Below are 23,867 nucleotides of genomic sequence, written 5' to 3'. Positions count from 1 at the left end.
TGTGTGTGTGTGTGTGTGTGTGTGTGTGTGTGTGTGTGCAAGTGCCAGAGGTCAATGTCAGGTGACTTCCTCACTTGTTTTTCTACATTATCATCATTATTATTATTATTATTATTATTATTATTATTATTATTTTGAGACAAGGTCTCTCACTGATTTGGGAAGATCATCTGGCCAGAGAACCCTAGGAAGCTTCCTATCTCTACCTCCCCAGCACTAGGATCCCATGTGCACATAACCACACCCAGCTTTTTAGGCGAGTGCTGGGACTCTGAGCTCAGGTGCTCATGCTTGCACAGCAAGCACCTTGTGAAGGAACCATCCTCCAGCCGTCAGATTTACTCTCAGAGTGCCAGGGCTCCCTGAATGTCTCATTGTTTAATCCTTACTGAATCCCCTTGAAGAAGGGACTTGGATCATAAGAATGAGGAGGTGGAGGTCACAAAGATAGATGACTTCCCTGAACTCACCAAGTGTCTTTGCGGAGGGCTGGGATCTGTGCTAGGTTGTCTAGATTCCTCTCTGCCACTGTTGCCTCTGCCTGTCTACCAGCTCTGCTCCTCTCCTTCCCCAAGAACAACCTGACACCCACTGCCTGTGTTGGGGTTGGTCTTGTACACTGTATAGTCACATGTTGAGTGCTGTGCCCCAAGATCAGGTTGCAGTCTGGACATGGACACTGTATTGACCGTGTACTGTAAAGAATGCTCCCCGATCTCTGACTGGACAATAAAAGGCTGGAGCCTGTGACTGAACAGGAGAGAGAGGAAGGTGGAACTTGAGATTGAGTGTTGGGGGGAGGGGCGTCTCAGATAGGGAACGTGAGGAGAAGGAAAAATGTAGGGGAAGACGGAGGTCCTCAAGAGGCAGGATAGACCATGAGGACAGACCATGAGCAGGGACCATGAGCACATGGCCAAATGAAGCTCATATTGAGGACACACATGAAACAGAGCAAGTCTCACTTGGCAGGTAATGGGGCATTTGTCTGGTTATTAATAGCCTAGCCATGTTACAATAGTCTCAGAACCTTCCCAGTTTAGGTTTGTAGCATGTGAATAAATTCGGATGTCTTTGTGTTGTTTACTTGGGAGCAAAACAGGAAAGAGTGGGGCAGAACCCCTCCCCCCATTAAATTACTTCAATATATGGCTCACAATATGGGACACAGACTCTAAGTCTAGAAAACTCCTGACTAGGAAGGCAGATTCTTATTCAAAAAGTGGGTAAAGACCAAGAAACCTCAGTCTGCCTCTTGGAGGCCTCCCAGGGGCCCCTTTGAGCAAACCCTTCTATGTTTCGCTTTGCTGGAGCAAATCCTTTGCTTCAGTGATACAGCCCATGCTGGCTCAACATGGAGGTCATGCTGCCCTTGTCTGTTTGACTGTGTGCTGAGCACCTTCAAGAAGGAAGGCGGTATTTCATCCTCCCTGCCTCCTCTGCTCCTAACTCAGCATTCTAGGCCAACCACTCTCCACATGGCCAACAGAGACAATTTAAAAAGCAAAACCAGTTTTTTATCTTTTTTTTTTAAATGTATATTGCATAAAACTCCACCTTGTGACCATAGCTTGGAAGGTTCTGCTCTGTCTAACCCTGCTCTGCCCTTCCCTGACTTCATCTATGGTCGGTTCTCTGCACACTCACTCTATTCCAGACATGCTGTCCTCCTACCTGTTCCCAAACAGCCCAGGCTTACATTTAGCCCTTTGCTCTTTTCACAGTGTGTGTAGCGTGTGCTTCTCCACAAATGTGACTCTGTTATTTGGACACCAGTTCCATGTTACCATTTCCATGTCTGTCTAAGTGTTTCCATATTTGTCACTGTTTTCAATGATTGTGTCTGCTCTGAGCGTGTGAGCCCCAGGAAAGCAGGCATCATATGTGTCCGGTTACACCATGTCACCATCACCTGCAGTGCTTGATGTGGAAGAGCCAGTCAGTGACTAAGTGTCTTGAAGGAAGAGTAGAGTCCCTCTGGAGCACTCTGCATGGCAATCCATCCAGAGAACATCTGGATCTGTTAGTTCAGGCTAACTTCACAGGCTCACGCTATCTGTCGCTAGCATTGCCTGCAACAGTGCCCAGGCATGAGGCAAGCTCTTTGGCTATTTTCTGCTGATGTCCCCTCATTGGGGATGTTAAGAGCTCCTTGCCTGTTTCCTCATTTATCTTCCTTTAACTTAGGGTAACTTATGAGATATTATCTTTCACAGTATTGCACAGACCAGGGGCTTCCCTGAAAAGGGAAAAATACTAACTTCTGAGTCAGAACACCAGAGCCCAATAAAGGCACAGCCACTCAGCATAGCTGTCACATTGCAGCAGTCACTGGAGAGACTTTATACTCTACAGAGACACAGAATTCTGAGTTCTGCCCGAGCCTGGGCCAAATACTACTCATTGACTACATCAAAGGAGCTGTAGTCTGTAGCCCAGAGGGAGGTGTGGGCAAATTCAGGGCAAATGGAGAAAAAGGCTTCATGTTCATTGGGGGTAATCCTATCAGGAGCAGAACTCCACAGAGATGGAGTATGGGTGCCTAACTTCAGAGGCCTTTGCTAACAAGAACCAGGGAGCCACCTGGGAAGTAAGCACAGTGGCCAGAGGCTTGGTGCCACTAACCTACCTTCAAGTCACTTCTAAAGCCTATAAAGGAAGCTTGCCAGGGCTCAAAGACTAGCTGCCACACACAACCTTCATCACGGAGACCAGGTAAACATCCCCTGCCCTATTTTAGAGTGGAGGAAGGAAATAACATACTCTGCGTGTACCAGGAAAGCCAAAGCACACATCTAGGCAAACAGTGAGTTGAAAAGCTGTATGTGTGATCCATTCAAAGATCCTGGCTCTACCCTCAGTACAGGGGATGCCCACGATTCAGTAAAAGTGACTTATTGATCACCATGCCCCCACTGTATGAATTCACAATGAAGGTCACTTGAAGGGGAAACTCAGTTTTTCTTCACAGGACTCTATTAGTGTTTTGGTTTTCTTTCTGGACACTGGCTGGTGTACCATCGTTGTACAATTCTGTCTGGGTAATGTTTGTCATCTTCTGACTCTTCTCAAAGTAGCTTCTTCTAATGTATGTGTCAGCACAATATGGTTTATTCCTCAAAACTTCCTGCTGAGAACTGGAGAGAACCGGAGGAGGCAGGACAGTCAAGATTTAATAACATCTAAGGTGGCCCAGATGTCTGGGTGACAGAAAGGGGTGACTGATGTTGAAAATATCTCTGCATACAATGATATGAAGTCTTACGTGATGTCTTAGGCTTTTTCAAAAATAAGTCAGTGTGTGTGTGTGTGTGTGTGTGCTGTGTATGTGGTGTGGTGTGTGCGTTTGTGGTGTGTGCATGTGTGGTGTGTATTGTGTATATGTGGGTGGTGTATATGTGGTGGTGGTAGTGGTGGTGAGTGTGTGGTATATGTGGTGTGTTGTGTGTGTATGGTATGTGGTGTGATGTGTGTGGTATATGTGATATGTGTACATGGTATGTGTATGTGGTGGTGGTGGTGTGTGTATGTGTATGTACCCGGTGTATGTGTGGTATGTGTGTGTATGTATGTATGTATATGTGTGTGATGAGAGTGAATATGGGTATAGGGGAAGTTAAATTGGTCAGTCACTGAAGCTGGGTGGTGTCATCCCCCTGCCCTGCTCCCTCCCTCTCCAGTGTCTCCTGAGGTACAGACTGGCCTTGAACTCACTTTGTAGTCAAGGATAACTTTGAACCCCTGATCTTCCTGCCTTCACCTGGAATTACAGCCCTGTGTTCCTTGGCCAGGTTTATGTGGCACTGGGGATCAAACCCAGGGCTTGGCACATGTGCCACTGCTGCCCTAAAGACTGAGCCACGTCCCTAGCTCCCATTCCCCCCCCCATTATAAATATACTTGAAACACTCCATCCTGAAAAGGCACTTTGGGGACTGGCCTCAGCCTTCCATCCTGGGGACCTTCTGGCATGGTGACATCACCCGGGCAGCTGTAATTTCATACCTCCAGGCCTTTATACACAGCTCCATCTGTCTGCCATCTCTTTTCTCCCACAATCCAACACTCTTGCCTCCGAAGTCCCAGAGCCTTGTTTACTAGCCTGAGTACTTAACACACCATATTTTAATTTTACTTTTTGCTTCCTCTGCTGGCCTGTGGCATCCTTGGGGCACTTCTTCATCCTCCCAAAATGTGTCCCCGAACATGTTTTCAGAAGGAATAATTAATGGTGACAGCTACTCGGTTTATTTATGTTCAGTTCTGATGTGCCAGGCACCGCACTAAACTCACTGCATAGCTATGACATTAAACCTTAACCCAGTGTGTACTGCTCAGCTATCATCCCTCTTGAATAGCTAAGGTTTCAGGAGGTTATTTACCTGTCGCTGTGTGCTACCAAATGCTAAAGTTGAGGCTGGGTTCAGAACAGAGGCCACCTGTTCTTCCGTGTCTGGGTCCACAGGGTTCCAGGAGCTAGGGAGCCTGGGTTCTAGGCTCAATTCTACTACTAAATTGCTGAGTGATTTTTAGGGGACACCTCTGCTCCCTAGGCCCTGTCTGCCTGTGAGAGAATCTTTGAGAGCACTAGAGGGTCACGTGACACGAGGGCCCTCCCAGCTTCAACTCCCGAGAGGAGATCTTTCTTCTCCGGTTGGTTTTCTGCCCAGGAGCTGGCTTCCCTGTCTGGGAACCTCCCAGCTTCTCAGGCTCAGCCTCTTTTCTCGTTAATTGTAGTCTCTCTCAGAGCAAAACCGTCTTTTGCAACCTGCTGCCCCGGTCGCTTCGGCTTCCTCCCTCGCTGGCAAGCTCGGATTTTTTTTTTTTTTTCTTTAGGTGGGGGTGGAGCCCTGGACCAGAAGGAGGGGAGCCTGCCGCTGCCCCGCTCCTTCCAGAGGCTTCCCTGTTGTTTCTCAGCCCCTTCCCCCTCCTCCCCGACGGAAACTCAGCCTCACACTTTCTAGGGATGTTCTGGGCAGACCAGCGGTGGCAGCCAGCAGCCGCAGGCTTCTGGGTTGGTCTCTCCCGAGTCCGCCACCCGGAGGTGGGGTGGCCGTTTGCAGGAAAGGGGGGCGGCGCACTCCTGCCTCCCAGTGCAGACTAGGCCCAGCTCGCCCCGCTGGAGCCGGGGACCCTCCTGTGCCGGTCCCCTCCACCCTCTCTCCCAGTCCTAGCTGAGCCCCGCCATTGCTCCGCCAGGCCTCGGGGACCGCAGACCCAGGATGGGGCCGCGGCGGTGACTAGGCCTGGGTCCAGCGCGCCCGGGCCGCCGCTCGGGGAGGAACGGGAGTCCCCGACAGGGCAAGCCTTTCGCTCCGGGAGCGCTCAGGCCCTGGCGCTGCGCTCCGTGGGTCGCGGCCGGGATGCCGCGTCCCTGCGAGTCCCCGTGCGAGAGCTCAGAGCCCCGGGGGCCGCTCGGACCCGCTGCGCGCCGAGCTCCACCGGAGCCAGGAGCTGTCCCCGGGGCGGTGCGGAAGGGTGCGGGGGGGGGGGGACAGAAAGCGCTGCGGAGGGAGAGGCCAGAGCGGCGGCGCGCAGGGCTCCGGACAGCGCGGGCCCTCGGCCAGGGTCTCCCCGGGCCACTCGGCTGGCGACGCGGAGCGAGCGCGGTTTACGAACCTGTTGGAGGCTGCAGTTCCTCCGCGGCCGACCAGGGCGCCCGGGACCGAGGATCTGGCGCGCCTCTCCCTCCCGTCCTCCTCACTCCTCCGCGGAGAGGCTCCCTCCTGTTGGGCTTAGCCGCGAGCCACGCGGGGGGCGCAGAGCCCCTCTAATGTCACCCCGAAAGCTGGCGGAGCTGCAGGGCACACAGCTCAGAGGCCTCCCCCAAGGGCAGCCGGGCTCCCAGGGAGACCCGAGCTTCCTGAGAAGGGAGGCGGGGGCTGGCTGCTGGGACAACAGCGAGTGGCAGAAGAAACGGCAGGGAAGGCAAGAGGGAGACAGGGGAGTTCCCTAGACTCATAGCTCTGTCTTGAAGTTTGGGGACACGGGGTGGGGGTGTCTGTTGCTAGGACATCCCGACTTGGAAATCTCTCCCCCCCCCTCCATATCTGTACACCTACCTGTTCAGCTGTAGGCTCCGCTCAGTTGTCTTTGGTATCTCCTTCGGATGTGTCATTAATCGTCCCCCAGGGAGATCTTTCTGAAGATAGGATATTTAAGGCCATTCACTAGCAAAAGGCCGAATCTTCCTGGTTCTCAACGTGAGACAGGAACCTGAGCAAACTCATCCAGGGCCTTAGCACCCAGGTCTTGTACCTTTTGGCAGCAACCTTACTACTTAGATTTAATCCACAAAGTGAAGTGTCCTAGTGCCAGTGAAATCTCTCCTGCTGGAGGGTCAGCCTATAAGTCCCTTTACTAGATGTTTGGTCATATATTATCATTATTTCCACCCCAGCTACCGGCCTTGTAAAAGCTGGGTCCACATTTTTCTCGGATCTCCAGCACCTAGCACACAATAGTTGTTCACTTGTAACTGTAAAGGCAGGGGACTCCCTTTTCCTCATGCGACTGCTCATTTGATTTCCATAGTTTCCTCGCAGCCTCAAAGGCCCCATTTGGCAGCTTTAACACCAACACTTGTCCTCTGAGTCACCTACTTCCCTTCCAATGACCTCAATTTCCACCCTGAGCTGCTTAAAGAAAAAAAAAATCTAAGTTGCTATTTTCTTTGCTTGCCACCCTCATCATCGTCTCTCACAGGGCTGAATCCTTCTAGTCATTTGGGTTTTAGCTCAAAACTCAAATGCCGCTCTGTCAAGGAGGCCATCTCTGACCATGTGTTTAATTAGAGTGTGTCCAATACGTTTGTAGACGATAGCATCCTATCATGATATGATTGACTGTATTTACAGTTTTCCTTTGCTGTACGGACGATCAACTTTAAATTCTTTAGTCATTACTACTCTCTGGAATAAATTGACAGCCATTCCTTGTTATCCATGGGGGGATCGGTTCTAGGAACTTGATACAAAACCCTGAAGATGCTCAGATTTCTCCCGTAAAATGTGTTGAATTTGCACGAGGCCCACCCAGTCTTCCCATATGCTCTCATTTGGAGGCAGGGTCTCATGTTGCACAGCCGGCTTCTCCTCCTGCCTCTACCTTCTAAATGTTGGGCCGGCAGGCATGTGCCACAATGCCTGGCCTTCTTCCATGCCTCCAGCTGTCTTTAGAGGACTGTGGTATGACCAGCTGTGAGCATTCTGAGCAGATTTTATCTTAATATGCACACCACAGACTCATCTTTGGGGAGGCTGGGACTGCTGTGTGGGTGACTATGAAATCACTTCTGAAGTCACCAGAGAAGGTTCAACAAGAGGGGCACATAGAGATCCTTAGTAGGGAAAAGTATCCAGGAGAGGCTCTCAGGCCAATTTATCATGCAATAATGGGATATGCCACAGACTAGGCAATTCATCATGAGCAGAAATGGTCTGGGTCATTGTTCGAGTGGCAGGAAAGTCCAACACAGAGGGGTCGGCAAAGGCCTTTTTGCTATGTTATTCTATGAGAGAAGGAATGAAAGAGGAAAAGAGAGAGACAGGGAGAAAGAGAGAACCTTCTAACGTCAAGCTCTGTTACAGTGGGCATTGTCCATTATGAGTTATAGAGCTATGGTGAGCTAATGCCTTCCATAGATATTGCCTGCTTCAGTGTCTTAAGTCTGTTTCTAATTCATGAACTTTGAGAGACATGGTCTGTCATGGAGAACTCACAGGTACATGACTGTGCATGGAGTCATAGGCCTCAACAATGGCCCTTTCCTACTCTGGGCAACAAAATCAGACTAACAATGGCCTTCCCCTCCCTACCTGGACTACTTCTCACCAATGTCACTTGATTGTATATGACAAGCCTTATCCAGTAGGCATCATTCTGCCCATTTTATACCCCAAACAATCGAGGGCAACAGAAGCAGATTGACTTGACCAAATCTAACAGCTTGTAAATGGTGATGCTATACCATGATGCACCCTGGGATCTAGAGCTAGGGTACAACTCTTTGCATCTAGGAATTCATGTCCCTAGGAGACACAGGCTAAATAAACAGTATACTGTAGTTCAAGAGTTACTTTCAACCAGGAGAAGGGTGGGCCGCATAAACGGACAGACACTCAAATCAGGATACAACGAAACTTGAATACCAATTGCAAATGGTGGAGCACTATCCAGATATGACATACTATGGTAAGACTTTTACGTGCTGTGTCTTAGCTAATAATCATTCGTATCTTTCTCTATTTTACAAAGCAAACTGAAGTCACAAAGCTGGTGGACAGCAGGATGAGGCTTAACCTGAGTTTATTTGACTCAAAACCTGAGATCTGAATTCTGAGCCACTGAATCTGAATTTCTGGTGATCAGGAATGGCTCAAAGCTTGCACTGGATGACTGGGTCATATAAAGCCTAATAATGGGGTGCCTAGACGCCTTACTCCTGCTGGGAAACCTTCCTGTAGGCAGTGGAAGGGATGCTAAACTACCCTCAGGAATAGGTTTTAGAGGTTAAAATTGAACTTTAAAGAATTAAGAAGGAGTGTTTACAAGCAGACAAGAGAGAGAGAGAGAGAGAGAGAGAGAGAGAGAGAGAGAGAGAGAGAGAGAGAGAGCTTCAGATAGAGACAGAATAGCCAAGGTCTTGGGGTATGAAAATGGAGGTGTGGTATTGTATGTTTGTGTGCACGGAGTTATAAGTTTCATGTTGTTTGCTCATGAAGAGGCTATAGGATGGGAAGTCAGTCTGGAACAGGCTTGGACTCAGATATCATGATTTCGTGTCCCAGGCAGTGGAGACCCACTGATAGCTTTAACAGTGGTCTGTGATATCCTCCATTAACCCACAGGAGCTGTGCCATCTTCTCCAATTTTCAAAGGGCTTTCTCTGGGTGCCACACACCACTCTGCAGGGATGTGGATCTGAAGCTCCGTGAGGGTGCTCTGTGTGCCTGTGGTTCTTACTAGTCAGCGAAACTTGGCAGCAGACCTGGACCTGTGCAGGTGCCCAGTAAGCGTTGGCCGAGAATGAAAAAACTTCAGGTAAGGAGTCTAGTCTAGAGGCAACCAACTGCTTCAAGTGGCAGGAAAATGAGAAGAAACACACCAGTCTTTAGAATATGTACTCTAGAAAGCACAAAGCTAGTGCTTCCCCCCTCCAAAAGCCTGGGGGTCGGCGGGGGTGGGAGGAGGTTAGGATTCAGCTTCCCAAAATGGCTTCCGAACCTCACAATTCATGGTACCCAGAAAAGGCTCCCAGCACCGGACCAGGCCTGGGCTTCTCTCCTGTGTTACATCTTTTGGCTCCTGGATTTTGGTACTGGTGTTCTCTGTTTTGTGGTAATCACATCATATGTCATCATTGGAGTTTATGTTCTGAGAGGGTAGCCGCTGTGCTAATGGCCCTCTTGGCTCGGGTACAGAGATCTGCCTTCTCTCCTTCCACTCCTCTGGGAAGTGCAGCGCGCTGTGGGAATGGCTGACTTGCAGTGCTGGCTGGGCTCAGTTCTGTTTGCTCCGCAGCTCAGCTGCTGTTCAGTGTCTTGCCTTGCGCATCTCTCATTCTCAGTGTGGGGTCATAGAGGAAGATTGTCCCCCAGTGTTCAGACGGAGGTAAGATGTCTCCTATGAGAAGGCAGATGGGTCCGCATTCTCTGAGGTGGTTTCTCCTCACCTTCAATACATAGTACAATTACCTCTCGTTTTATTTCTGATGACACTTTCTGCTCTTTGAAATGTCTGGTCACTTATTCATCATCTCTTCCTTTCACTGAATCCCATCTCCACGGGAACCGAGTCTGCCGTGTTACCCCTGGACCTGTTCTTTCAGTCTGCTTTATGTTGCTATGGTACCTGAGACTGGGGAATTCATAAATGTGTAGAAATTGATTTTCTGAATTCTGGAGGCTGGCGAGTCTGAGATGGGTGAGCTAATACATGTGGGGACAAACACAATGTCCCCATAACTAAGAGTGTGATTTATCCCACGAGCCCTTTCCTACGCAGCACGAATCTATCCACGACACTGTCTGCAAGGTACCACTTCCCAGTACTGCTGCACTGGAGTTTCAGGGGACACCTGTAGCTAGCGGCTGCTGCAGTGCTTGGTCAGGTAGGATGAGCCCTGCCCTTGGCACCTTCCTGTTAGGCTGTCACCATCAGGGCAATGCGTACCACCTCAGAAAGTCCAGCATGGGACATTCCAGCCCCAAGAGACAGAATTTTCACCTTTATCCATTTCACCCTTGACATGTTTTTATAACAAGTATTTTATATTTTATTCATGTATATGTGGTTGTGTGGGTCACATAAGTAATGGGTGCTGGCGGAGGCTAGAAGTGGGCATCAGAGCCTCTGGAGTTGCATACAGTCATGAGATGCTCCATGTGGGTACAGGGAACTGAACTCAGATCCTCTGGAAGAGCCACAAGTGCTTCTAATGACTGAGCCAGCTCTACAGACTTTACTGTTGCCATTGTTGAATTGACTCAACTGATACTCATTGTTGAGAAGGAAACAGGGAAATGTAATTCTTTTGTTTGTTTGTTTGGTTGGTTTTTTGTTTGTTTTTTGTTTTGTTTTGTTTTGTTTTGTTTTTTCGAGACAGGGTTTCTCTGTGTAGCTCTGGCTGTCCTGGAACTCACTTTGTAGACCAGGCTGGTCTTGAACTCAGAAATCCGCCTGCCTCTGCCTCCCAAGTGCTGCGATTAAAGGCGTGCAACACCACTGCCCAGCTTAGGGAAATATAATTCTTTAACTGGTAAATTATATCTCATTTAAATCTTGAAATGGGCATTTGAGGGAAGAACTCTCAGCCTTATTAATTCACAGATGAGGAAGCAGACTCAGGAACCAATATAGTGACTGTTCATTTAGATTGCATAAAGATAGCTTAGTGATACTGGTTCAAATCCAAGTCAGAATGCGCTTCCGAGATCATGCCACACGCAATTGTGACATTTAGGAAAGGATTAAATATAACCATGGGGGGCCATGACTTGTGTTCTAGGCAGGTCTCACCTCTCACTGACTTCTGACATTAGGTAACCCATGAGAAGCTAAATTTTCTTATGTGCCTAGCAAGAGTAACATAGAATGTATTTCTTTGGATTATTTATGGAGAAGGACAAATGGTAACATGCCTGTGAAGTGCTCACGTAGGAAGAGATCGGCAACATTCACTTTGCTATTTCAAGATGTTGGAGGAGAGTCACAGCATGGTAAGATGCTCAGAGCTAATCAGTGTATTGCTTTATATGGTTGTATGTAAATGTCTTCAAAGAAGGACTTTAGACAGCGATTCTCTTCTGGGAAGGAGCAAGCCAAGAGCATCTAAGGATCTGAGGACCAATCTCGGCTGTCAAGTACCTGGAACCATCTAGAACCCAGGGTGCTAGGCGCTCCCAAGAGGGATTTCCTTAATCGGATGATTTGAATAAGTCTGGGCCACACCTTCTGGTGGCAATCCAGATAGAAGGGTATGGAAGAGAGAAGCTATGCTTTTTGCCTGCTTGCCTTTACTCTACTCTGTAGTTCACCTAGTCTGTGACTGCAGCCAGTATTAAATCCAACCTCTTCAGGATTCCCAATGTAGACTAAAGGCCGACAGCGCTCTAGGAATTCCTTTTGACTCCAGCACTAGGCTGGGCCTGCTGATATTATTCAGTTTCAAGGACCGAACAACTACCAGATTTTTGGTATTTCTAACATGATATAGCCATTGTTAGACTACCTGGACCACATTACATAAGAAGGTCTAGTAAATGGCCGGTGTATGTGTACACACACATATATAAAATCATATATATATATATATATATATATATATATATATCTCATATACATTCATTTTATCAGTTTTGTCCCTTTAAGAGGTGTCTAGTTCGTTGTATAGAGGAAAACAACAGGCCCAGGGGGAAGGGACTTGGTCAAGGACAGAGCTTGACTTCAAACCTCAACACATCTGACTCTCAAGCTTTAGAAAAATGTGCGTTGTCAAGGTGCTTGGTCCCCTCCCCTGGGCTCTGACATTACAGCTAATCCCCTCTCCATTGTGTCTGCTGCAAGGGGAGAGAGAAATCCGCAGATAATCTCTAACCCTCATTTGAGCCAATAATCACACCCATTTATCTCCCCATAAAGCTGCTTAGTGCAAGGTGGACAAGAGGGCCAGCCAGCAGGGTCTACAGCTTCTCCCAGCTCTGGCTGCCTGCAAGCAGGGTCTCTCTAATGACTCTTGGGAGGCAGACCCCACAGTGAGAACAGCAGCCAGACACCCTGACTCATTACCTAGGATGGTGTCGCCAGAGCTGGGAACAGCATTACTCATTACCCTCTGGGGAGCAGAGACACGTGATCCTGAGATGCGGAGCTCTCTGAGCCTCAGCTTGCCCATCTGTAAATTAGAAACAAGTATCTGTATGGTGCTGAGCCCTTGGAACCCCTAGTGAGATGCTGTGTACAGAGGTGTATTCCTGTGCTGTTTCTGTCTCTCTGTCAGCTGTTCACAGCAGCCAGTGGGAAGTTTAGACACTGACCTTATCTCAAACCAAAACCAAAACCAAAACCAAAACCAAAACCAAAACCAAAACCAAAACCAAAACCAAAACCAAATCAAATCAAAGTGAACAGGAGGAAGTGACTGGCTGACCACACTCACTATTTCAGTAATATGTACATGTGCCGTTATGTATTTTTCCTTTAAGGGCTTCACTGATGGGAAGGCTAGGTCCAGGCTTGGCCTGAACTCACAGCAATCCCCATGCCTCAGCTTCCTGGGGGCTTGGATTACAAGCATGAACTAGCAATTCAGTGTTCAACAAATGTTCATTTGATCCCTACTGTGTGCCAGTGCCTACTATGTACCATGTATAATTCCAGATACTTAAAAATTGATCATCAAACGAAATAGGTCAATGGGCTCCATGTTCATGGTGTTCACTGTCCCCTGGGATGGAGGGGAGACAAGAAACACGTAGCTGTGTGAGGTGTTTCTTGCAGGAACTGTTATGAGAAAACAGGAATTGAGGGGGTCCAGCTGAACTGAGGGTGTGAACTTGCTTGCTGAAGGGTCAGTGAAGACCTCACATATGGGATGATTTTTGTATAAAAACTTCAGGGAGTGACTGCAGAAGGCACCGTATCTGAGAGACTGTGAAGAGGCAGTTGGCTAAAGTGGTGTGAAGGAGGAGAAGGTGACTGAGCAAAGGCCAGAGGACTCATCATGAGAGACTTCAATGGCACAGTGAGGACACAGAGGTCTGACAGGTGTAAAACAAACAGCGGGTGATGAAAGATGAGAAGAGAAGAGAAGAGAAGAGAAGAGAAGAGAAGAGAAGAGAAGAGAAGAGAAGAGAAGAGAAGAGAAGAGAAGAGAAGAAGAAGAGGGCTAGCTAGTTGGAGCTAATTTGTGTAGACCCAGACTATCTGTCTAATGGGTCATGAAGGTGCTGTCAGGACCTAATGGTGTGCCAGACTGTAACTAGACTGTGGGAGTCTAGCTTGAACTTGGGGTCCCCCAAACAGATCGAGAGATATGGTCTCAAAAGAACAAGGTGGCCAATGCCCAAGGAATGATACTCACAGTTGTTTTCTGGCTGCCTCAGTCGTGCACTCACATGTGTACCTGTACCTCACACAAATGTGCTTTTGTACAAACACATAGACACACACATACACACACAAAGACACACACACACAGACATTGGCATAGACACACACACAGGCACATAAACACACACACATACACACACACACATTGTGAAAGCTTAAGTCTACAAATATCTTAGACACTAGATGTTTATTGTGTCTTTAAACATTAGCTTTGTAAAAACTGGAAGCAGCTAGAGGTGTCCTTCAGTTGGTGAATAGACAAACAAACGTGGGGCAGAAGATAATGGAGCATTTTTAGTGTTCTAAAGGGAAGCACTATCAAGACTTGAATAGACACAGAGAGGATTGAAATGCTTGTGACTGAGCAGAAGGAGGTGGGCTATCACAAAGGCTACTTCACGCATCACTCCAACTCTATGGGGCTCTAGGGGAGTCAAAAGTACGGAGACAGCCAAGATAGCTGGGCGGTTTTGTGAAACTTTCCAAACAGCACCTCAGTGACAGGTACATGTTACTGTCTGTTCCCAGGCCCACCCTAGACTGCCTGACTCAGTGGGAACTCAAAGCAAACTATAGACTTTATATGGTTATTATGTGTCAACGCCGTCTGTCAGATGTAACTAACATGTTACTCCTGCCAGTGGCTGTGCACACACTGTGGGGGAGGAGAGGTAAAGGAAAATCCAGATTCCTCCTGCTGAGTTCTGTGTGAACATAAAACTGCTCTAGTAGGAAAGGCTATTTGGGAAAAGCTGGCAGACACACACCAGTAAACCATCTCTGGGACCGTTAACATGTCTTCCCTCCAGGAAGTAAGTGGAACTTGTGGGCTAGAGTTTAGCTTTGAAATGTCCAGTTTCTCTTTTCCTAAGTGTGTCTTGCATTTCTCACATGGGTGGATCTCCAGCAGGTGGACTCAATGAGTTTAGGCTAACCAGGATGCCACATCCTCTGGACCACAAAGGTTGTATGTACTAGCTAGTTTTGTGAGTCAACTTGACACAAGCTGGTGTTATCACAAAGAAAGGAGCCTCCCTTGAGGACATGCCTCCATGAGATCCAGCTGTAAGGCATTTTCTCAATTAGTGATCAAGGAGAGAGGGCCCAGCCCATTGTGGGTGCTGCCATCCCTGGGCCGGTGGTCCTGGGTTCTATAAGAAAGCAGGCTGAGCAAGCCAGGGGAATCAAGCCAGTAAGCAGCACCCCTCCATGGCCTCTGCATCAGCTCCTGCCTCCAGGTTCCTGCCCTGTGCAAGTTCTTGCCCTGATTTCCTTTGGTGATAAACAGCAATGTGGAAGTGTAAGCTGAATAAACCCTTTCCTCCCCAACTTGCTTCTTGGTCATGATGTTTTGTGCAGGAATACAAACCCTGACCAAGACATTGCATGAAGATCAGTTTGTGGTACAAAGTCCAAGCTATTCAACTAGAACCAAACAGCTTCAGTGATGGACTTCACTTTGAGCTGTTGGGGGTAAGAATGTGTAACCTTTGGAGGTACTAAAAAATGTCTACTGGCCAAGCAAAGGGCCAGCTCTGTGACAAGGCCTAGAGCTGAGCACACTGTCACAGAAGGAAGAGACTTACCCAAAGGGAAGGGAACAGAGTTCTCCCACACATCACCTGAGTCTGGATCAAGCTTCACCTGAAGTTAGGTCTGCTTTCATCCTTTTCTGTCTTACCAGACAATACATTCCTTTTATTGCTCAAACCAATTTAAATTGAGTTTCCTAATATTTTCAACCCAGAGAGTTCTAGCTGATATATAGTGGATTACAAGCTTCCAAAACTTGATGGGGGAGGGGCAAGGTTAGATTCTGAGTTTCCTGTGTGACTTCCTGCCCATTCCAAAGATTTTTCACGAGTACAGCATTGATACTTGCTGGAGACCAAAGCCCACAAATGTCTGCGTCGTTCTCTGGTATTTGGGACTGGGTTTGGGTTCCTCTAAGAAGGAGACTGGCACATATGGAATGAAGCATGCATATGCAATGAAAGTTCACACCCAAGCATCTGTCTGGAATACTCATGCAAAATCAAGAATCCAGACTTGGATGCTTTCAGAGATGCATATGAGAGCACCCACAAGGAGGGCAGAGGCATGCCAAGGTCAGCACAGGGCACTGGGATGAACCAAGGAGCTGGGATGGCTGCAAGAGTGTGGTGGGGCAGGACGTGATGAGACTTTGGGCTGTTTGAGGATCTAAGTGGGTGCAAGGAAGGGACATGCATTTATGATGTGTAGGCAAGCTGGGGGTGAAGATGGTCCTGAGAGGTTGGGGCATGGATAATCCTCTTCTCTTGATGCTAAAGAGAAAGAGGAATAATAGACAGAGCCCTGGAGTCAAAAGAGGCAGCAGTATGGTTCAAGTACACAGCCGTTGCTGGTTTCTTTATGTGTATGTCCATTATGCTGGTCCTCCGGATGGGGATGTCCAGGCAATGTTCGAACATTTGAGTATGTCTGTGAATGAGTTTCTGGAAGAGTTTATTAGCCTTGGAATTGTGAAGCCTGTAATGTCCATGGCCCTCCCAGTGTGGGTAGGTAACACAGAGTTCACTGAGAGCCCAAGCAGAACAAGGGGATGGGAGAAGGGCACATTTGCTGTGCTGCCAAGTCCTGATGTTTCCTCTCCAGCCAGGACCTTTGGTTCTCAGTCTTTTAGATGCAGACTGGATCTTATCTGTCAGCTCTCAGGCTCATGCTTGCAAATCACACCATTGGTTTTCCTAGGTTTCCAGCTTGCAGACAGCAGCTGACTGTGGGGTTTCTCAGCCTCCAGAATGGTGTGAGCCAATTCCTTATAATAAATCTTTTCGTACATCGATGAATATATATATATATATACATACATATATATGAATATGTATGCATATATATGTATGTATATATATGTGTGTATACACACACACACACATATATATGCATTGCTGAGAAACAGGGCCTGTATATATGTATACACACTTTCACACATTCATATATACATGCACACACATACATTACACAGACACATACATATGTAAATAGACATGCATATACACACATACACATATAGATGTATACAAACATACAGATAGAGTTTTTCTGCAGAAGCTTAGTAGAATTTTCTATAAATAACCAGGGACTAGGAGAAAATTCTACTCAATGTGAATTATTCAAATAGGAGTAAAAGTTTGACATGCAGGCAAGTTAGAAGATTTAACTTAGGCTGTCAAGAGTTTGGAATGAGATAAAATTAAATGTCTTACATTTAGCAAAAACACAGAACACAGATTAAAAAGTGAAATAATGTCTGATTTTAAGGATAAATAAGAATTGTTGGGAGAGGGATGTAGGGATAATCTCTGTGCACCGTGCAAAAGCATCTCCTGCCAATAAATACCTGATGGCCAATAAGCTGAGGCAGGATTAGAAGAAGGTGGGACAGCTGGCAGAGAGGGGAACTCTGGGAAAGAATCGCGTGCAGAGGATTCTACCGAGACACCATCCCACGGCAGACATAGAATAGTGTAATCAGGTTGGTTCCGTTACGAGCCAGTTGGGAGAAAGGCTGGCTAGCGGGCCTAGACACTTATCCATAAATAAATAAGCCTCATGAATTTATTTGGGAACTGGGGTGGACATAAAAAGGCCAACCATTTACAAGGGGGGGTCGGGGAGATGGCTCAGTGGTTAAGAACCTGCTGTTCTTACAGAGGACTGGGGCTCCATTCCCTTGGTGGCTCACAACTGCCTGAAATTCCAGTTCCCAGAGCTTCAATGTCCTCTTCTTGTCTTCATTGACACCAGACGTGTCTATGGTATACGTACATACAAGCAGGGAAAACACTCACATACACAAACTAGAGAGAAACCGTTCTAAAAGAGAATTCTTTTGAAGATGTAATTTCTTTCCCAATAAATTTGTTGGATAACCTCATAATATTCCCTCCATCTCGTCTCAGTTGATGTTTGAAGTATGCCTAGCCAGAAGCCTGTTTTTCCGCACAAACTATTCCTGGACTCGAACATTTTCCCCCAGTGGAATCGATCTCCTTAGTCCTCTGAGATCAGAGTGGCTCCTGTTGCAGCCATTTTCCAGCCACAGGCCTGTGCATTGGGTAGTTTCAGTCCAAGTCTCCCCAAAGAGTCTGTGCCTTGAGAAAACCATCACCCCCTTCACTCACAAACGGGTTCTGGGTGGAGCTGGCAGAAAAGCTGGTCTCTGCTGCATAGGATGAGGCTTGACTGGAAAACACACGAGGCCCCTCCCTTGTGTGGTGGGCACGCTGCTGCTCACAATTAGTGGAGTTTGTTTGGGACTGAGAACTGAGGGTGCCTCCACCCTGCCTTCCTGGGCTTCTCCGTGGGCAGCTCTCCACAGCTTCTTCTTTCTCTGGTCTGCATCCCACGGGTGTCTTCAGCGGACCAGGTGGGAGCTACAGACCGTGTATAATTTAACCTGAAAAGCCCAAACTAACTCTCGCTGAGCGGGCTGACTAATCGCTACATTTGAACTAAAAGAGCGATGTTGCAGTTTGCTGTGATAAACATCAAGACCAAAAGCCACCTGGGAAGGGAAGGATGTATTTCAGTTAACAGCTTATAAGGTTCATCACGCAGATAAGTCAAGGCAGGAACCGAACTGAATGAACCACAGCAGCAAGCTGCTCACTGACTTATTCTCTCAGCACCCTTTTATACAACCCAGGCGCTCCTGCCCAGGGGTGCCATTGCCTACAGTGGGCTGGGCCATACCGCATCAGCCATTAATCAAGAAAATGCCCGTAGACTTGCCTACGGGACCACGTGAGGGAGGCAGATTCTCAACTGAGGTTCCCCCTCACCAGATGTCTCTAGTTTGTGTCAGGTTGATAAAAAAACTAAGCAGTGCAGCTGATGATCACAATTATCCTGACATGGAGGGAATGTTCTAGTTTCAGGACCATCTTCTAAAAGCATTTACAGTCTAACTTCTGAGCTGAGGGACCCATGGGGTCACTCTTTGCAATACTTCCCCAGATCTCCCCTCTCTGTCACCTGTGGAGTGGGCTGGTGATTTAGGATCTTGGCTTCTAACAAGGGCTCAGTGGGTGCAGTGCTGTGGGCACAGCTCTGTGAGTGCTATTCCCTTGGGTTTGAAGACCAGTGTCCTGAACACTTCCGAGATCCAGGGTAACCGCGCCGCTGGAAGCACTTCCGGGTGAGCTCCTGAAAGCTCACAGTTTGTAGTGAGCAATACAGCCGTTGAAACAGGAGCTAGGATCCTGACAGCAGAAGAGCTGTCCCAAGTTCGGGCCTTGATCGTGGTCTGCGTTAGGAAGGGGTTGGTATGTGTGTGTCTTTATGTGCGTCTAACCAGCCAGACCTCAAGAAAAAAATTATTTTCCGGGTCAGCATTCCTGATAGCCATGTTTTTTTTCTCTTTATTTATAATTTATTTACAATACATCCCAACTGGTGACCCCAGTTTCCCTTCCTTCCACCCCTTCCAGTTCATCCTCTCCTCTCTTCTCCCCTCCGCCCCCCCCCCCCAATCCATTGCTCCTCTGTTTCCCTTCAGAAAAGAACAGGCCTCCCAGTGACACCAACTTACTAAATATGGCCTAACAAGACACAGTAAGCCTAGGTACTCATCCTCATGTTAAGGCTGGATGAGGCAACCCCGTGGGGAAAAGGGGGTCTCAAGAGCAGGTGAAAGAGTCCGAGACAGCCCCCGAGACAGCCCCCCACTCCTGCTGTTAGCAGTCCCACAGAACTCCTAAGTTATACAACCATAACAAATATACAGAGGACCTAAGGCAGGCCGACGCAGGTTCTGTGATTGCTGCTTCAGTCTTTGTGAGCCCTTGTGAGCCTGTGTTCTCCTGGCATCTTCGACCCCTCTGGCTCCCACAGTCCTTCCTCTTCCTCCTCCTCAACGGGGGTTCTCTAGCTCTGCCTAATGTTTCTCCGGCCAAGTTTCTATTCTTCCCGCCATCTCTGTGCAAGAATAAGGAAAGTATATTAGGATACAGGAATCCTGCTAATGGGGCCAACGGATGGACATCATTTGCTATGATTACTTTAAACTTCTTATTTGGAAATAATTTCAGGCTCACAGGGGGAAAAAAAAGACCAGTGCAAACTCTTATGCATTCCCCATCTAAGAGGTAGAGGCTTAACAGATTACTTTCTAATTCCAAATTAGATCTTAAGTAGTGGCCGGGGTGGGGAGTGGGGGTGAGGGAGACAGGGTGCTCCAGAGGACACAGGCAAACCTCAGGCCTGCCTCTAGGCACACTTAAAAATGACTGATAATGGACATCTTTCGCCTGCATGTCAGGGGATTCTCCTGTTAATGGTAACAGGATCCCATATTTCCCTTAGGAAATCATCTCTCTCTCTCTCTCTCTCTCTCTCTCTCTCTCTCTCTCTCTCTCTCTCTCTCTCTCCAGGCAGCTTGCTTGGGACTGGCCACACCATGGTTCTCTTGAACACATCAAGATGGGACCTAAATGGGTTTAGCCAGCATGAATTTTGTAAGAATGATGCCAGGAATTCTGGTGACATGATTTGTCCCTGTCTGATGGACAATTGGAAGCAGGCACTCCTAGAATCTACTTGAAATTGCTTTAGGAATCCTAGGGATGCACCCTGAGATGGAGTCAGACACTGAAGAAGACAGGATTCCATGAGAGGTGCTGCTGGTTCAGGAAGTCTAGGCCACTTTATGTCTATCAACCGACAGAAGCCAGTTTGTCTTTCAGAAATCGGTTGGAGCAATGATCTTTCTAATATACTTATTCCATGATGGTGGTTGTTAGGGGTCAAGGATAAAGTCCACTGATGGAGAAGGTCCAAGATCTGGGGCCAGAAGTATGGTACCATGTGTGGTGAGCCTTAGAGAACATGGATGGTGTTCTTGAAATTCCCTGCATCTGTCCCAAACTGGCACGACACTGGGCCTGTAAAGAGCAGAGGTCAAGAGGCCCCAAGGGAGAGATGAGCAAAGTCAACAGTGCAGGGGTCTGTGGCGGTCTGAATGGGAATGTCCCATATCGGCTCCTGTACTTGAATACTTGGTGCTGTCAGAAGAGGTGTGGTGTTGGTGGGAGGAATGCTTCACGGGAGATGGGCTTTGAGATGAAAGGCCTGGAAGGCCACTTCAAGTTCATTCTCTCTTTGAGCTCATGGTTGAGGACGGGAACTCTCAGCTTCCTGCTCTGCTGCAATGCCCCTGCCCAACCGTGATGACTGGAGGCCTCTCTGAAAGCACAAGCTAAAAATCAACCCTCTCTTCCCTCAGTTACCTCCGGTCAGGGTGTTTTATCACAGTCATGGAAGAGTGACTGATACAGGCCTGATGCTGGAGAGAGCAGAGACCATGCTATACTAGGTCACAAGACACAAGACATGACAAACACAAGAGCAGTGACGTTATGGCTGGACAATTTTAGGTGGCAGGCAAGCAGGAAAGTGTAGGGGCTTAGAAACAGCCACCTGAGTGTCAAAAGACTTCTATGAAGAGAGTGGTATCTAGAAGGAGCACCAAGTCACAGAAGACACAGTGTAACGTGTGTGGATGCTGCTGCGGCTGCTGCTGCTGCTGCTGCTGCTGCTGCTGCTGCTGCTGCTGCAGAAGATCGCAGCATTTGCTGAAATGGCCTGTGCACATGTTTATTAACATCTCTTATTTTGGCCTTCCAGGGTCCACTACTCCGTGCCACACTTCTTTCTCCACTCTTACCCGGATAGAGTCGAGTCGATCTGGAATCCAGGACTCCCAGGTAGGGACATGTCACCCAGGGTTGGCCGATGGAAATGTGGCATCTCCCCAGGTACAGTAGTTGTTTGAGGGAGTGAATGGGAAACTGGAAGTGGTCTAATCAGAGGTGATTCGGGCCAGCCTTAAGAAAGAAGCACTCTCTCTTGGCTGGTGGAAAGGGAACGTAGAGTCGCTGGTGGCCAGCTTGTCGCTTAGAAGGAAAGCATAGCCAGTTAGAGGACATTAGAACAGAAGTGGGAGGTGATGTATGTTGTGGGAGGTGATGTATGCTGCCATTCATGTGCCTGTGTTCTGTGTCTAAGGTTAGACTCCGGTTTAACTTTTCAGCAACACTTTAACATTAGTCACCGTCCTCATTCAGTTTTGTTGGTGGCTCTCATCCCAATCAGGAGACCTAGAAGCCATAGAATGTCCCTCCTGTGGACACTTCCCACCCATTTCACAGATAAGGAAACTCAGGCTCACATTTAAAAATGGCCGCCTCAACTGGTATGGGGCCAAATTTGTTAAAAATCTAGGCCTCTCTTCACTCCGGGCCCCAGCAGTTGCACGCCCCACATTCTGGGCACCTTCTCCATTCTTTACGGTCGTCAGATTTGCTCTCCCTCTCTCTGTCCTTGCTGTCTCAGCATTGGTCAGGTGCCAGATCGGGGGGCAGCAGGTAGTGGACCAGCTGCTGCTTGGGTCAGGAGCCCAGCATGTTCTCAAGGACACAGATGGGTTGGCAGCCTTGGGCATGGGCAGGGAGCCTGCGGCGGGGGCGGACACTGGTTCCTGTGAAAAGACTCATTCAGGATTCGCCAATTCCCTGGGGCACTGAGCTCTCAGCCTCCAGAGTCCAGGTTTGGTGTAACTTCTCTTTGTGTCCTGGGACCCAGCGTGGAGCTCTTGAGAGCTAGTGCACGGCGGACAGGAACCCCGCTCCACTTTAGTGGTTATGGTTGTTGCTTGGATATGTGTGTGCGTGTTGTAGGAAGATGGAGGAACATGGATAAATATGGAGGTACTGCCTCCATTTCCAGAACTTAGCATAGCCAGGAGATCAGGGTAAAGACTTGTTAAACTGGGAAAACAAATATTTTCTCAAATCTCTTCAAATCATTAGCCTTTCAAGATCTATGCCTTTGACATGGCATTAATAAAAGAATAGATGGCTCTTATAGATTACAGATAAAAACATCTGTAACTACTAGTTGGCACCTTGTAGAATGCTTACTCTGTGACAGGCAGTGGCTTCCTATCTGTGTGCTCATTGGATGCACATTTGGTCCAAGAAGAATAAACTGATGCTCTGTCTCTCCCTTGTACATGAAGGAACCTAGGTACAGAAGAATTTGTGAACTCACACACCCCAAGCCACACAGAATGCATGCCAGCATAGTAAGACATTTCCAGGCAGATCAGACAGCCTCAAGGCCATGGCCTCTCCACTCTACCTCTTCTGACACTCATTATGGAGGAGGAGTGGTCAGAAATCCCAGAGAAGTAAGATACCCAATTAAAGGAGCAACGACGGTCCTGTTACAAAGGTATCTTCCCAGTGGGTATGGGAATCTTTGGGTCCATGGAATGTCTCTGCTAGATGCTTCAAAAGGGTGTGGCCAGTACAGAAGCCCTCATCTCCTCCATCCCAAGGCTCCTATTTTCTCCTTCCCTATCTCAGTGGGTGTGGCCCATTGGACAAGACAGACCTTGGCATTAGCAGAGGCCTTTTCTTCCCATTTCTCATACCTATTGGAGGGTCTTTGCCCTGTTGTTTGCACCTGTGTGGCTGCACGGCTGTTTTACTGGAGAGTCCCCAATGATGGACGGTGTCTTATTCTAACATCCTGTCAGGGCTCCTTGATCAGGATGCTCCGAGTCTAAGTGAAGTCAGTCATCTTGTTCCTTTCAGATGTGTTAGTAATGTCTTGGTTGCTCTTAGAGGCCATGGTGATGCTTCCTCAACAGGGATGGGAGGAAAGAGGGAGGCATCAGGGTTGGGAGGGGAGTGCAGTAAAGGAAGAAGACCAGGAAAGAAGGCAGGGCTGGACCCTGGGAGGCTGCAGAGGTCTGAGGGAGGCAAAGCTGCTCAGTCAACTGGATGTCAATTGGGTAGGTCACTCGGTCCCTTGGTTGGGAATTTAACTGGTTGGGGACGCCTCAGGGAAGTGAGGACAGAAGCCAAGAGAGGCTAAGTGTTCTACCCGATGCCACACAGCTAAGAGGAGGCTTTGAATCTGCGCAGTCTGACGCTGTAACCTGGCCTTCTCCACAGGTATTTGATTCCCGGTTTGTTCTGTTGGAAGGGTACACACTGTGTTGAATGGACACCTTGGGAGTCCCCTCGTAGGGGCACCGGCTTGAGGCTCAGGGGCTGTCAGAGGCTTTTTTCTGCTGTAACATAATATTCAGGTTTGGGGTGGTGTAGAAAGGACAGAAATGGTTGTGTTTCTTTTGCTTTCAGAAGCTGGGAAGTTGAGGATTAAAGTGTTGGCAGGTTCGGTTGTTTGGTGAGACCGCTCTGCTT

At 48.1% G+C, this 23,867-nt stretch overlaps 1 protein-coding gene across 2 annotated transcripts in view; it reads right to left on the bottom strand.

The window, feature by feature from the left end:
* Positions 1-6,198, bottom strand: part of Cplx2 (complexin 2) — a 70,515-nt gene extending 64,317 nt beyond the window's left edge. Inside the window, exon 1 of one of the 2 annotated variants that reach the window (XM_029468453.1) lies at positions 6,063-6,198. The gene's annotated coding sequence lies outside the window, so the exon portion shown is untranslated. Of the gene's footprint in view, positions 1-5,619; positions 5,915-6,062 lie in introns of those variants that run through there. The other variant, XM_029468454.1, reaches the window with a different exon arrangement.
* Between the last annotated feature and the right edge of the window lie 17,669 nt (positions 6,199-23,867).

This window comes from Mus caroli, chromosome 13 (genome assembly GCF_900094665.2).
Source record: "Mus caroli chromosome 13, CAROLI_EIJ_v1.1, whole genome shotgun sequence".
Lineage (NCBI taxonomy): Eukaryota > Metazoa > Chordata > Mammalia > Rodentia > Muridae > Mus > Mus caroli.
Note: the sequence above shows the minus strand (reverse complement) of the source record. Positions and strands in the feature narration are given on the sequence as shown.